Below are 13,239 nucleotides of genomic sequence, written 5' to 3' on the forward strand. Positions count from 1 at the left end.
TGGCTCGGGAAAGGGAAGTTTGGGGTCCCCTGCTGGAGCTGCTGCCCCCGCGACCCGATACCGGATAAGCGGTCGAAGGTGGATGGATGGAAGATTAAGATGCTCATATTTGAAATACCAAATTGCAATCAACGGGCAAGGCTTAATTTGAATTTTTATGACTTCTGATAAAGTTTGGAAAACAGATGACCAAAATTGATTTAGACGGGGGCACAACCACAAGGTGTGTGTAAAATCAGCTGGAGAGGGGGAAAATCTATTACAACTCCCGTCCGTTCACGGATATATATCTTCTAACCTAGCCCTACTGAAATGAGCCCTATGCACTACTTTAAACTGAATTAACTACTTTCAACTCCTCTGTAGTGCATCATCCCAAAGTCTGTTCGACAACTCACTCAACAACTCCCCTTCCCACCCGATCTTAATTTTTCAAGGTCAAGGTTTTCCAGAGACAGTAATTGAGAATACAACCTTGATATCAGTCTTTTTTTTGGATAGAGGAGGGTCATTGATCTTCCCATGCTACCTCAGTGGGAAGGACCGGGAAAGAAGGGATCAGTGCTTTGACACATTGTCGGATCTGGAGATATCTAAAAAAGTTCCTGCGTGAAAGATCATATTTCTGGCATATATTATCAAAACTATCGAACCCTTCTTCACAGTACAAGTTTTCAAAACAGGAGAGCTGCTTTCTGCCCCACTGCGTAAATGTTAAGTCAAGAGAGGAGGCTGGAAATAAATGATTTTTACAGATAGGGCTTAGTGGGGAGGGAAAGGTGAATTTGTAATGATTTCGGAACTGGGCCCAGATTCTAAGAGTGGACAGTACTATGGGATTGGAGGTAAACCTAGACCATTTAATGGGCAGGGAGCAGTACACCAAAGCAGGGAGGGATGAAGAGTGGCAAGAGTGCGCCTCAAGTCTACACAGTTAGTGTCTGGCACGTGGAGCCGAAATAGAATTTTCTGAAAGTTAGCTGGCCAATAGTAGTGGATAAAAATGGGTAGCACTAGTCTCCAACATCTCGTAGTCTTTGAAGTAAGCCTAGTTTAACTATTGGAACTTTATTCTTCCAGATCAAGGAGGTAATGGATGTGTTAACTGATTTAAAAATTGATTTAGTCAGGAATAACGGTAGACACTGAAACAGATACAAATACTTTGGGAGTACGTTCATCTTCACCGATTGTACCCTCCCTGCTATAGTCAGAGGTAGACTGCTCCACCTTTGAAAGTCAGCTTTCGTTTGCAAACAGGAGGGGGGATAAAGGACATCCTTGACGTGTCCCACGTGACAGAGGAAAATTTTTTAAATGAGACTGATTAGTTTGAATACATGCTTGCGGGGATAAATACAGCAGACAAATCCATGCCAGAAACCTGTCACCAGACCCAAACCTCTCCAATACGGCAAACAAGTATTTCCACTCCACCCGATCGAAGGCCTTCTCCGCGTCTAGAGAGATTACAGCTTCTGCAGTCAATGAGGGACCGGGGGAGTAGATCACGTTAGTAAGATGGCAAATATTTGTTTAAAAAAAGTGGTGACGCTTAGTATTTGCGGTCTAAATTAAAAACGGAATCTTTCAGGTCTTGTACTTGTTCGCGGTGTTCTTTATTGTCATGCCTGTGCTACATAGGAGAAAATTTGTCCTCTTAAGTACGCTTTTAAGGTTTCCCAAAGTAAAGAATATGATATACCTTCCTTTTTGTTTACTTTCAGAAAAGTATCTATATTAGTTGCCACATGTTCACAAAATTTCTCATTTGAAAGCAGCCGGGAATTAAGTCTCCGGAAGAATTGTTCTCTAACGTTAAAAGCGAAAGAAAGGTCTAAGATGAGTGGTGCATGATCTGAAATGATGATGGCCAAGTATTCAACCGATACCACTGCGGGGATGAAAGAGCTAGCTATAAAAAAGTAACCTATCCTTGAGAAATAATGGTGGACATGAGAAATGAAAGAGCATTGTTTGGAGTTTGGATTTTGAAACCTCCATATGGGTCTACACAGCCATTTTGTCTCATAAAGTCTGAAAAGACCCTTGACATTGCAGAAGGTGAAACAGTTTAGGTGTAGATTTATCGAGCAATGGGTTAATTGTACAATTAATATCTCCTGCAAGAATCAGTAAATGTGTATCTAAATTAGGGAGGGATGACAGAAGCTTATTGGCAAATTCAACATCGTCCCAGTTAGTAGCATAGACAGTCACCAAAAGAATGGTTGGTGGGGATAGGAGGCCAGAGACAATGACATATCGACCATTGGGGTCTGGAATTAATGTATTTGGTAAAAACTGAATTTGTTTATTAATCAAAATTGCTACCCCTTGAGATCTGTTGTTAAATTTGGGATGGAAAATATTGTTAACCTATGCTTTACGGAGTCTGGTGTGATCTTCTAACCTTAAATGTGTCTCCTACAAAAACAAAACATCAGTTTTCAATAGTGTAAGATGGTAAAAAATCCTAGAACGTTTCACAGGACCATTCATCCCTTTAACATTCCAGGACACAAACCTAATTACAGCTCCTCCTACTGGGCCTGAACCACCTGCATCACTTATTATAGGAAATATCCAAAATATGTAAGATTAGCCTGAACCACCTTAGAGGTAAAATAAAATAGTGACAATAATGAACTAAAAATAAAGTTTAACAGACCTGTGGGCATCCTTAGAAGATAAGGTATTGCCAAGTAAATGTAATGTTCCCCAGTTCTGATGAAAATAAAGATGGAATAAAAAAACTAAAAAACACACCAAAAACAAAACAAAAAAATAAGAAATAATCCACACCTAGATCTTCATCCCCAAACGAAGAAAACCGCAGGAATTCCCAGACGAAAAACTTCCAAGACATCCAGTATTGTCTCTAACTCCTATCCACTCTGAGAGCGGCTCCTCTCTCAGTAAGTGATTTCAGTTCTACCTTTATACAATTATTTATGGCTCACAAAGTGTCTAAGCCGAAAGCTACGCTTTCTTTCACCTTCTCATAGATAGTCTGTGCTCCGGCATCAATTACTCTCCCCAGTGAAGCTTGTAAAACTCTCTGGCCTTCTCCAGAGTATGAAGAACGGCGTCTCTCCGTCGTGAAGGACGCGGAGCCGGGCGGGATATATAAGAGCGAACCTGACGCTCTTCTTGTACAGGAGGGATTTCACTTCTTTGAAGGCGGCGTGTTTCCTGCAGAGTACAAGAAATATTATTGGGCATTTAGAGCTAGCACCGGACTTGGCGGTCGTCTTGGATCCCATTCGCTGCGTACGGGAATGAGGGGGATGCGGGAAGAAATCTTTGCCCAGGACTTCCTCGAAAAATTCAGTCATGAACTCAACTGTGCCCCTTCAGATTCCAACAACTCGCAGATTAGACCTGCAGGAGTGATTTTCCAAATCCTCCACTTTGTTTTTCAGCCTCTCATTATCAGCTAGGAGTGCGGTGCATGATGCTTCAATAGCCTCTATTCTGTCGCTGTGGTCATTTAGCCCTTCCTCCATGTGATGGATACGTTCTTTGTGGGAGTCAAGAGACAATTTTACCCGTTCCAAGGATGCCGAAATTGGTGTCAGTGCCTCGCCGAGTGTTTTTTTCAGGCGGGAGTCCGTTTGCTGTGCAAGGTTGGACAGAAGCACTGAGTGAAGCTTAGCAAGATCAGCCACTAACTCCAAGCTTGGGCTAGCTTGTGTAGCCATGTTGTCTTCACTCGTGGCAACTTCATCCATCTCGGTCGCTTTTTGCCCTTGGTCACGTCTCTTTGGACTAATTTAGTTGTGAAAAGTTATGTCTTGACGTAAGCGTAACCAATTCCAGGTGCGCCAAACTTCATGATGAGAAAATGAGGTAGAACGTAAAAATTAATTCGGGAGACCCTTCTCACACGTCTCGCTATATGCTCAAACCGGAAGTCCATCAAATTTATCTTTGTATATAAATCAAACAATCAACGCTGGCCAGTTTATCCCCCCAAAATCATAATGGTGATTATAAAATATTAGCTTTTATAAAAGATGATAAATGTTTGGCTATCTTGATTCAATGTAATTAACAAGCATGAAAACATTTATTTTCCCACACAAACAGGGTGGTGTTTTGTTATGGCTCTTAAAATGACTGTAAAACAGCCTATTTGGGCGTGAACTGCAATGACCACATTTTCAAGTGGACTTGGGCATGGATGTGCCCAAAAAAGCAGGACTTTGGGGTCAACTTTATTATATTTACGTCAGGAAAATCTAAATCTTTCCGGGGGGAGGAGGATATGCTCAAATAGAGTCCAGGGGTTTACTCATTTTAAATTATTAATTTGAGGGGCACAGGTGCCATATGTACGGTCATATGCATGGTCTCCCAAAAAAAGACGCAGAAGAGAAGGTAAAATTAAATTATGCCTACATGTGTGTAGACTCTACGTTCTAATATTTCAAAATTAAAAGCCCTAAGATTTTAAGATGGAAAGTCCTAATATTTCAAAATAAAAGCCCTAATATTTCAAAATTAAAAGCCCTAATATTTCAAGACAAAAAGTCCTAATATTTCAAGATAACAAAGTCCTAATATTTCAAGATAAAACGTCCTAAAATTTCAAGATAGAAAGTCACAATATTTCTTAACGTTGTAATGTTTACTGAACTACATTTATCTGACAGCTTTTGCTTTATTGCTTCAGGCTTGTTTCTGCAACAGACATTGATGCAGTATTAAACAAGATCGCTGCAGTCCGCAGCAGAGAAACAAGCTACAATGTAAGTTAATAATTGTCCTTTTGTAACTGGTTACAAATTAACTGGATAATTGTCCAGCTTGAATTTATGTTCATAAAAGTGCTTGTTCGCTGCTGACAGATTCAGATTAATATGAAGTATTAATAATAAGTGTCTGACAACGTTATGAAAAGGATTTCTAAGGAGGTCGGCCTTTCTGTTAAAGATTAAGATCCTTTTTTTAAAACATAAAAGTCCACGAAATTGTGTTCGCTAAACCCACCAGAGTCTGTGTAAATAATCAGTGATTTTAATATCGTGAAACATCTATAACATCTCTGAGCTCTGAGCAGCGCTGGCTCTGGTTGTTTTGCGCCTGCGGGTGTTGGGTGTGCAACTATCGTCTCTGTTTGGTCAATGTTTCCTTTCTTTCATTCCAATTTCGGGTCTGACAGTAACAATGAAAACCAGGGACGGATCACCAAAACCAGTGACTGTCCCCAGAAACCGGGGACGTCTGGTCACCCAGCTGTACTGGAGAAACAGAAAAGCTACCTCGAGCCACGCTTTTCTCAGATTCAGTCTCAGATTCAACAGGTGGGCGTTGACAATGATAACAAGCAAACTGCTATTCATGCTCAACTAGCATCTCTGAATGCATGCCTTGGAAAACAACTCAAGTATTCTGGACAGCCACTGCCAAGCTTTTCAGGAAATGGAGGTGAATCTAGCAGACATGGAGGACAGAAACCAAAGATGCAACATCCGTATCGTCAAGCTAAAAGCTAGAAGATGCTAATCTCTCGCAGTCCCTGGCTAAGTGACTCCCGAATCTATCAGATGTTCAGATAGAGATTATGAGAGACCACTGAATTTACAGTGATTGTCCAAAGAAGAATACCAATACCAGTCACACAGGGCTGCCAACTTTCCCCAAAACCTCGGAGTGAGATTTGGGGGGGCCAGCCGATTACAAACCAATTTCTTTGGGTCTTCATCCTTTGGGGTTTATATTGGGATTAGTTATTTTTGTGGGGGATGGGGCTCTCCCTAGGGGGTCTGGGGGTATGCCCCCCCAGGAAAAGATTTTGGAAAATAAACCATTAAATGGCACTTTCTGGAGAGTTTTTTTGCAAAAAATTGAGAGATCAAGTCTTACAGGATATGTGCAAAACTGTAGGGTTAAGAACCTTTGCATTGTTGTAGTATCAACAGGTTTAAGGGCATTTAGCATTTACATTATTAACTTCTTATGATATAAGAACTGACCCAGACAATGTGCCAAACATAATGAACCACATGAAGAGACAGTAGCATATGTCAGCAATAGCTGAGACGATTTGGGTCTGTGGTGAACAGGTCCAGGGGTCCCTGCCTGGTGTAGGGACCAGGGACCCAAAGTTAAATTAATGTTGAGGGATCAACTAAGACCACTGAAATTCTAAAGAATGAGAACCACTGATTTACATAAATTCCAATCGTTTAACCTTTGTGCAAATGTTCAGTAATGTTTGGCCCTCATCCTCTGTGCCCCACTTACTGTATTTACTTTTTTGGGAAAATGAAGACTATTTGTTCATTTTATAAAACATCAAATTAATTATTTACAGTTACATTTAGAGATGCACAGAGGTTAGAGATGCACAATAGTGGCCCAACGTTGCAGTATTGTATATATAGTATAGTATAGCTCAGATGTGTTTCATCAGATTTCTGCTCATTTTTAAAATTTTGTGCATATTCAAAATATAACTCCTCCCATCTGTTGTCCAAGATTTGGAGAGTTGTAATATAGTCTGCTAATCATGTCATTGCTCCGCCAATATGGTAGTAGCTCACTCAGACCGTATGACAGACACAGAGGCCCATTTGGGTCTCTGACAGAGTTTAGAGGTGGCTGTTCGCCGCTCTTTATCGGAGGTCTACGCACGGATGTAACGCGTCCCAGCCCACAGCAGAGCGGGTCCACTAAAATGAACTGAAGCTGCTACACTACCAGCTGCGCTGCTCACCTATCTTTACAGAGAGAGAGGACACGAAGCGACGGACGGGTCTGTGATACTCAGAGCACATACAGTGCACCTGGGATGGATTGTAAAAAAAATGTTCTCAGTTTGCGACAATTCGAAACTTCCACAGACAGCGGGCGCTCTTGAACCCCCCTCAGTCTCTGAAAGCACAACTAGTCGATCACGAGTGGCTCAACAGGTAGATCTATAGATAAACTCATCTTTCAGAAATTTGACCGACCGGGTTGACACTTCAGCGTCCTAATGTGTGAGCGTGTGAAACCAGTCAAATGCGTGTGTCTCACGGCCAATGCGTGAGAGTTGGCAGCCCTGTTCACATGCTGTTTCTTAACATGCTTCCTTACAAAACCAGGCCAAGAGTATATGGCTGCAGCCTGGAGCATCCCATCTCGTCCGTCCCGTCTCATCCGGTCCCGTCTCATACGGAGGTGTGTCCAACGGTAAATCCAGAGGGTCAAAAATGCGAAATTGCGTATAATTTTCCAGATGGATGGTTGTGTTGACAAGATAAATGCAGACTATCGTCTGGAATAAAATAAACCTGCGTCAACTATCATGCTAATGAATAAAATACTTTTAATATTTGGTTTTAACTTTTAGTTAAAAAAAAAACACCAAGAGAGAGAGACATGCAGCTCAGGGTCGCAGGCCGGACTCAAACTAGAGACCGCTGCATCGAGGAGCAAACATCTGATTATGGGCACCCGCTCTACCCAATCAATTCAATCAATTTAAATTAATTGAATTGATCTTTCATTTTTAGCTTGAAATTGTGGCAGACTGAATGCTCCTCAGCACTCTGGGCTTACTAAAAAAGATAAATGTTGACGTTGCATTATTACAGGAGACACGTTTGCTGCAGGCAGATACTGGCCGTTTGGCCAAAAGATTCTATCACACAATTGAATTCTCATCAGCATCTTCTAAAAGAAAAGGAGTGGCCATTGTTGGCAAAAGGAATCTCCCACTTAAAGTGTTGTCCTCTTGGTCAGATAATTCAGGCAGGATTGTGATCTCCACAACAGAGTTTGGTGCTAGGAAAATTGCAATTGCACAGTGTCAGCTTATATGCCAAATGTTTCTGATGGTAATTTCAATAATACACTCATGTTAAATGCTGGAGTTAACTGACTGTTCTTTTATTGTTGGTGCAGATTTCAATGCTGTGTGGGACCTAAATATTGATCGGTCAAACGCAAAGGCCACTGGGGACCACGCCCGGGCTGTAAATGCTTTGAAATCATGGGCCAGCAGTTTTGGGGCTTATAGATATTTGGCATGCAGTTAATCCCATTTTTTTTACAGGTATACATAAATCTTTTTCCAGAATAGATTTTCTTTTCTGTGTCCCCTCGATTTTTTAATTCAATTGATATGGTGTTGTTACTCCCAATGGCATTATCTGACCATAAAGACATCCTTTGCGCCGCCACCCTTGGCCAATTGTCTCAACATGCGGTTAGATGCTGTCTCAGTACGTCGTTGCTAAAAAATGAATCCTATATTATTCAGTTTATTGCAGAATTCCAAATATTTGCAAAAAATAATGGTGGCTCTGTTGTGGAACGGGAGGAAAAGTTTTATTAGGGTCAATACCATGCTTTTGTGCTCTAAAGCGCACAAAGCTACATCACTGAAGGTGCTAAACCTTGAAACTGAACTTTAGAACGATCATTAGTCAAGGAAGGAAATAAACTTATATATAATATATGTATATATATATATATATATATATATATATATATATATATAGATATATAGATATATAAAATAAACATTCTAAAACAGTAGTCTGAATTTCAAATTCACAGAGCAAGACAGCGATATTACTTTCAGGGTACTAGACCTAATCACCTTCTCACTATGAGATAAGATCCAGTGACTATTTTGCAGATAATAAATAACTCCTTTGACACATTTTATTCCAATCTGAATGAATCTGAGGTTATTAAAAATAAAATCTCATAAATCTCACAGTGACAGCTGGTTAAATTAGCTGGACTTGTCTCAGTTATCAGCAGAGGAATCAGCTAGCTTGGACAGATACATTTCTATTGATTCTATTCTTTTTTATGCAACTTTTGGGGATCGGTTGGGCCCTTTCCTTCTTGACACGATTAACTTCTATAGTGAGAAGGGTGAATTCTCAAGGGATGTTACACAGCCTTAATTTCTAGTTCTAGCTATCGGCCTCTGAGCTTGCTTAACGCTGTCAGCCTGAGTCCGAACCTTTACCGGACGCACCTCCTCCTCTTTATTTCAGTCTCTTGACCCACTCGCCAAGGTTTCCCCTTGAGTCCTGCATTATTTGTCATTTCTCTTAAAGCCATTGGCCAGTCGGTTATGTCGTCACCGATATGTTTGTTGGCGTACCTTAGAAAGTGCTATGACAGAACCTTGGTCACTACATGACTTTCTTTTTACCAATATACCAGAACCAATAATAAAATCTTATCAAGATTTGGAGATTGGCTGAAACACACTGCCATATACAGTGAGGAAATAAGTATTTGAAAACCCTGCTATTTTACAAGTTCTCCCACTTTGAAATCCTGGAGGGGTCTGAAATTGTCATCGTAGGTGCATGTCCACTGTGAGAGACATAATCTAAAAAAAAAGAAATCCAGAAATCCCAATGTATGATTTTTTAAACTATTTATTTGTTTTATACAGCTGCAAATAAGTATTTGAACGCCTGTTAATATTTAGTACAGTAGCCTTTGTTTGCAATTACAAAGGGCCAATGTTTCCTATAGTTTTTCATCAGGTTTGCACAGAATTAAGACGGGATTTTGGCCCACTCCTCCACACAGATCTTCTCTGGATCAGTTAGTCTTCTGGGCTTTCGCTGAGAAACACAGAGTTTGAGCTCCCTCCAAAGATTTTCTATTGGGTTTAGGTCTGGAGACAGGCAAGGCCACGCCAGAGCCTTGATATGCTTCATACAGAGCCACTCCTTGGTTATCCTGGCTGTGTATTTCGGGTCATTGTCATGTTGGAAGACCCAGCCTCGACCCATCTTCAATGCTCTAACTGAGGGAAGGAGGTTGTTCCCCAAAATCTCGCAATACAGGGCCCCGGTCATCCTTTCCTTAATACAGTGCAGTTGCCCTGTCCCATGTGCAGAAAAACACCCCCAAAGCATGATGTTACCACCCCCTTGCTTCACAGTAGAGATGGTGTTCTTGGGATGGTACTCATCATTCTTCTTCCTCCAAACACGGTTAATGGAATTATGACCAAAAAGTTCAGTTTTGGTCTCATCTGACCACATGACTTTCTCCCATGACTCTTCTGGATCATCCAAATGGTCATTGGCAAACTTAAAACGGGCCTTGACATGTGCTGGTTTGAGCAGGGGAACCTTCCGTGCCATGCATGAGTTCAAACCATGACGTCTTAGTGTATTACCAACAGTAACCTTGAAAACGGTGGTTCCAGCTCTTTTCAGAAACATTGACCAGCTCCTCCCGAGTAGTTCTGGGTTGATTTCTCATCTTTCTGAGGATCATTGAGACCCCACAAGGTGAGATCTGGCATGGAGCCCCAGTCCGAGGGAGATTTACAGTCATGTTTAGCTTCTTCCATTTTCTAATGGTGCATTTAATTTAGGATAAAAAATGGAGTGGAGGTGGATATTTATCTACTGTGCATCTTAAAAACTGTGTTATCACTAAAAACTTATCAGTTCTTAGTTATATCTGGCCGCTCTGCCCTTCCTGTTCCGCCTTGTTTAATGTTACTGTGCCTGTTACTGTCAATGTTTTGATTTTGAATGATGTTTCAGCTTTTCGACTCCCTGGGACTTAGAAACATGTTGTGTTTGCTGGTCTTACAGCTGCTAAGAAAATGACTGCAACTTGTTGGAAACCACCTCATGACCTGTCATGGACCATTTCATACTTTTGATTAAGCGCCGGGAAAGGCTCCAGACACTTGGGGAACATTGTTGGGGCTGTAAGTGGCTTTAACTACAGCGTATATGTCTGTCTGTGCATGTGTTTGGGTGTGACTGTTTCTGCGTTTGTTTTTCTCTCTCTACCTCCCTTCTTTCCTCTCTATGTTCTATTTTATTTATTTATTTAATTTTTCTTTCTGGCCCCGGGACGTGTTCTCTCTCTCGGTGTATTGTTTGTAATTGTTTGTTGCTGTTTACTTTTCCAAAAATAAATAAAAAATTTGATCAACAAAAAAAAAAAGCTTTGGTTGTCCATTGTCCATCTAAAGAAATACAACATTGTATAAAAGGCTCCATTACCTTCTACCTCACGTCATCGCACCATAGCAGTTTTCTTTGTAAAAATAGTCTAACGATTGTGTTATAACCAAGCGATTTGTTGTCGCATAGTCAATAAATCACTGTATTGCCAGGAGAAGCACGCAGACAGCTTCGACTAACACTAGCTGTGTAGGTTTGATTAACTAGCATTTTAGTTAACAAGAATTTGCCTCTTTCTGTGTTATCTCTGTACATATACCTACGCAAGATTGGGAATGATTGAAATTTCCCTTGGCACAGCTATCCTTACAGAAGGATTACAACTTTCAGGTTTTTCATGTCACATCTACGTCGTCAAGCTCAGTTTGAGGCTGCACACTAATGCACAGCACTCACTGGAAAATTGCTTCAACTATCCTTTACTGGTCTACGTCCAGAGCAACTGTCTACGGGGAAAATGGGTCTGTGCGCCGGGCGCAAGGTTCAAAAGGGTTGTACTTATTTTATAGGTGTGTTTTGGGCGTAACATGCAATAAACCAATCAGCGTATCATCTCCCATTCCCTTTAAAAGCCAAGCGCGTTTGTATCTTGGCGCAATGCTATCATGATTTGGGGGCAGAACGCCGAAAGCGGCAAAGGCCCTATTGAGACTGAAGGAACTATTCTTCCTTTCTTTTTCCCGGGTAATGAATTGCCTTTTTGAGGGGCTTACCATATTAAAAAAATTTGCTAAATTGCCAGTCGCTTCAAGTCTTGTGAAAATGTACGTATTTAAGGGTTTCGGGAATGGGGGCACAAAAATGGCTTGCTAGCGTTCCCAACAAAATTAAAAACATTTAGCCCCTGCAGTACATTTAACCTAGACTCACAAGACTTTTGTCATGGCAGGGAGGCCATTTTGTGCGATTCACCATCGAAACAGGAAGTTGGTGTAATTTGAGTGTACATTGTCCAATTGACTTTAAACTTTTTACGATTCATCAGAGTCCAACCCTGACAACATATACACACAGATATTGGCTCAAACTCATAATGCCACTGGGGCAATAGGAAGTAGGCCTAAAAGTCAAAGTGCTATACATTCAGAAACTCCCCCTAGAGATTTCATCAGATCAACTATCAAAATTCAGTCTGTGTCACCTCAACAATGAAAAGTTATTAAAAGAAAAACTGGCATGGCGGCCATTTTGAGTGTTTAACGATGAATGAGAAAGTGGCTGTAACTACAGTGTACATTGTCATATCTGCTTGATATTTCCCGCAATCAACAAAAGTCCAGGCTTGACGACATGTACAGACCAATATTGACTTTTGAAGATACCACCAACTGGCAACAGGAAATCAGTCTAATATGACAAACTTCATCCGATTTACATGAAACTTATAATGTTTGGTCTACATGTGATAGTAAGCCCCCCCCATACTTTAACAATGCCCACTCACTCAGGCCACGCCTCTTTCCATAACATTAGTCATTAAACTCAGCAGAGTGTCCCTTCTTCATTGGTGATGCTTTGGACCACCCCCTATGCTTAAGCCACGCCCCCTTTCATACAATGTGAACCATAGAAGGTAGAGTCTTGTATGAGGTGTCATTTAACTCAGCAGAGAATAGAATAGAATAGAAAAGAATGTCTTTATTGTCATTATACACAAGTACATGGTATTTGTGCAACGAGATTAAAGCAATCCCTTTACAGTGTTGACACAAAAATTATAAGAATATAATATAACAGTATAAAATATCAAAAATATAATATATAAAGTCAGAGATATAAAGTGTAGGTAGTGCAAAGAAAAAAGAGAGGGGCGGGGGGTGCTGGCGCACAGTCCTGAGTCTGGAGATATACATATATAAATCAGCTTGAATGACTGGTGACCACTGGTGGAGTGGAGTGAGTGCATATTTGAGTTCAGGGTGGTTATGGCCTTCGGGAAGAAACTGTTCTTGAGTCTGTTGGTCCGTGCTCTAATGCACCTGTAGCGCCTTCCTGAGGGCAACAGGTCAAACAGATCAGAGCCGGGGTGGGAGCTGTCCTTGATGATGTTCTCTACTCTGCTGATGCAGCGGGAGGTGTAGATGTCCATCAGGGAGGGGAGAGGGCAGCCAATGATCTTTTGTGCTGACCTTACAACCCTCTGCAGCCTCTCCCACGGTGCAGCTGCCGTACCATACTGTGATGCAGTAGGTCAGCAGGCTCTCGATGGATGAGCGTTAGAAGGTCAGCAGCAAGTTGGAGTCCAGGTCTTACTCCCTGAGGACCCTCAGGAAGTGTA

Source organism: Etheostoma cragini, chromosome 13, assembly GCF_013103735.1.
Source record: "Etheostoma cragini isolate CJK2018 chromosome 13, CSU_Ecrag_1.0, whole genome shotgun sequence".
Lineage (NCBI taxonomy): Eukaryota > Metazoa > Chordata > Actinopteri > Perciformes > Percidae > Etheostoma > Etheostoma cragini.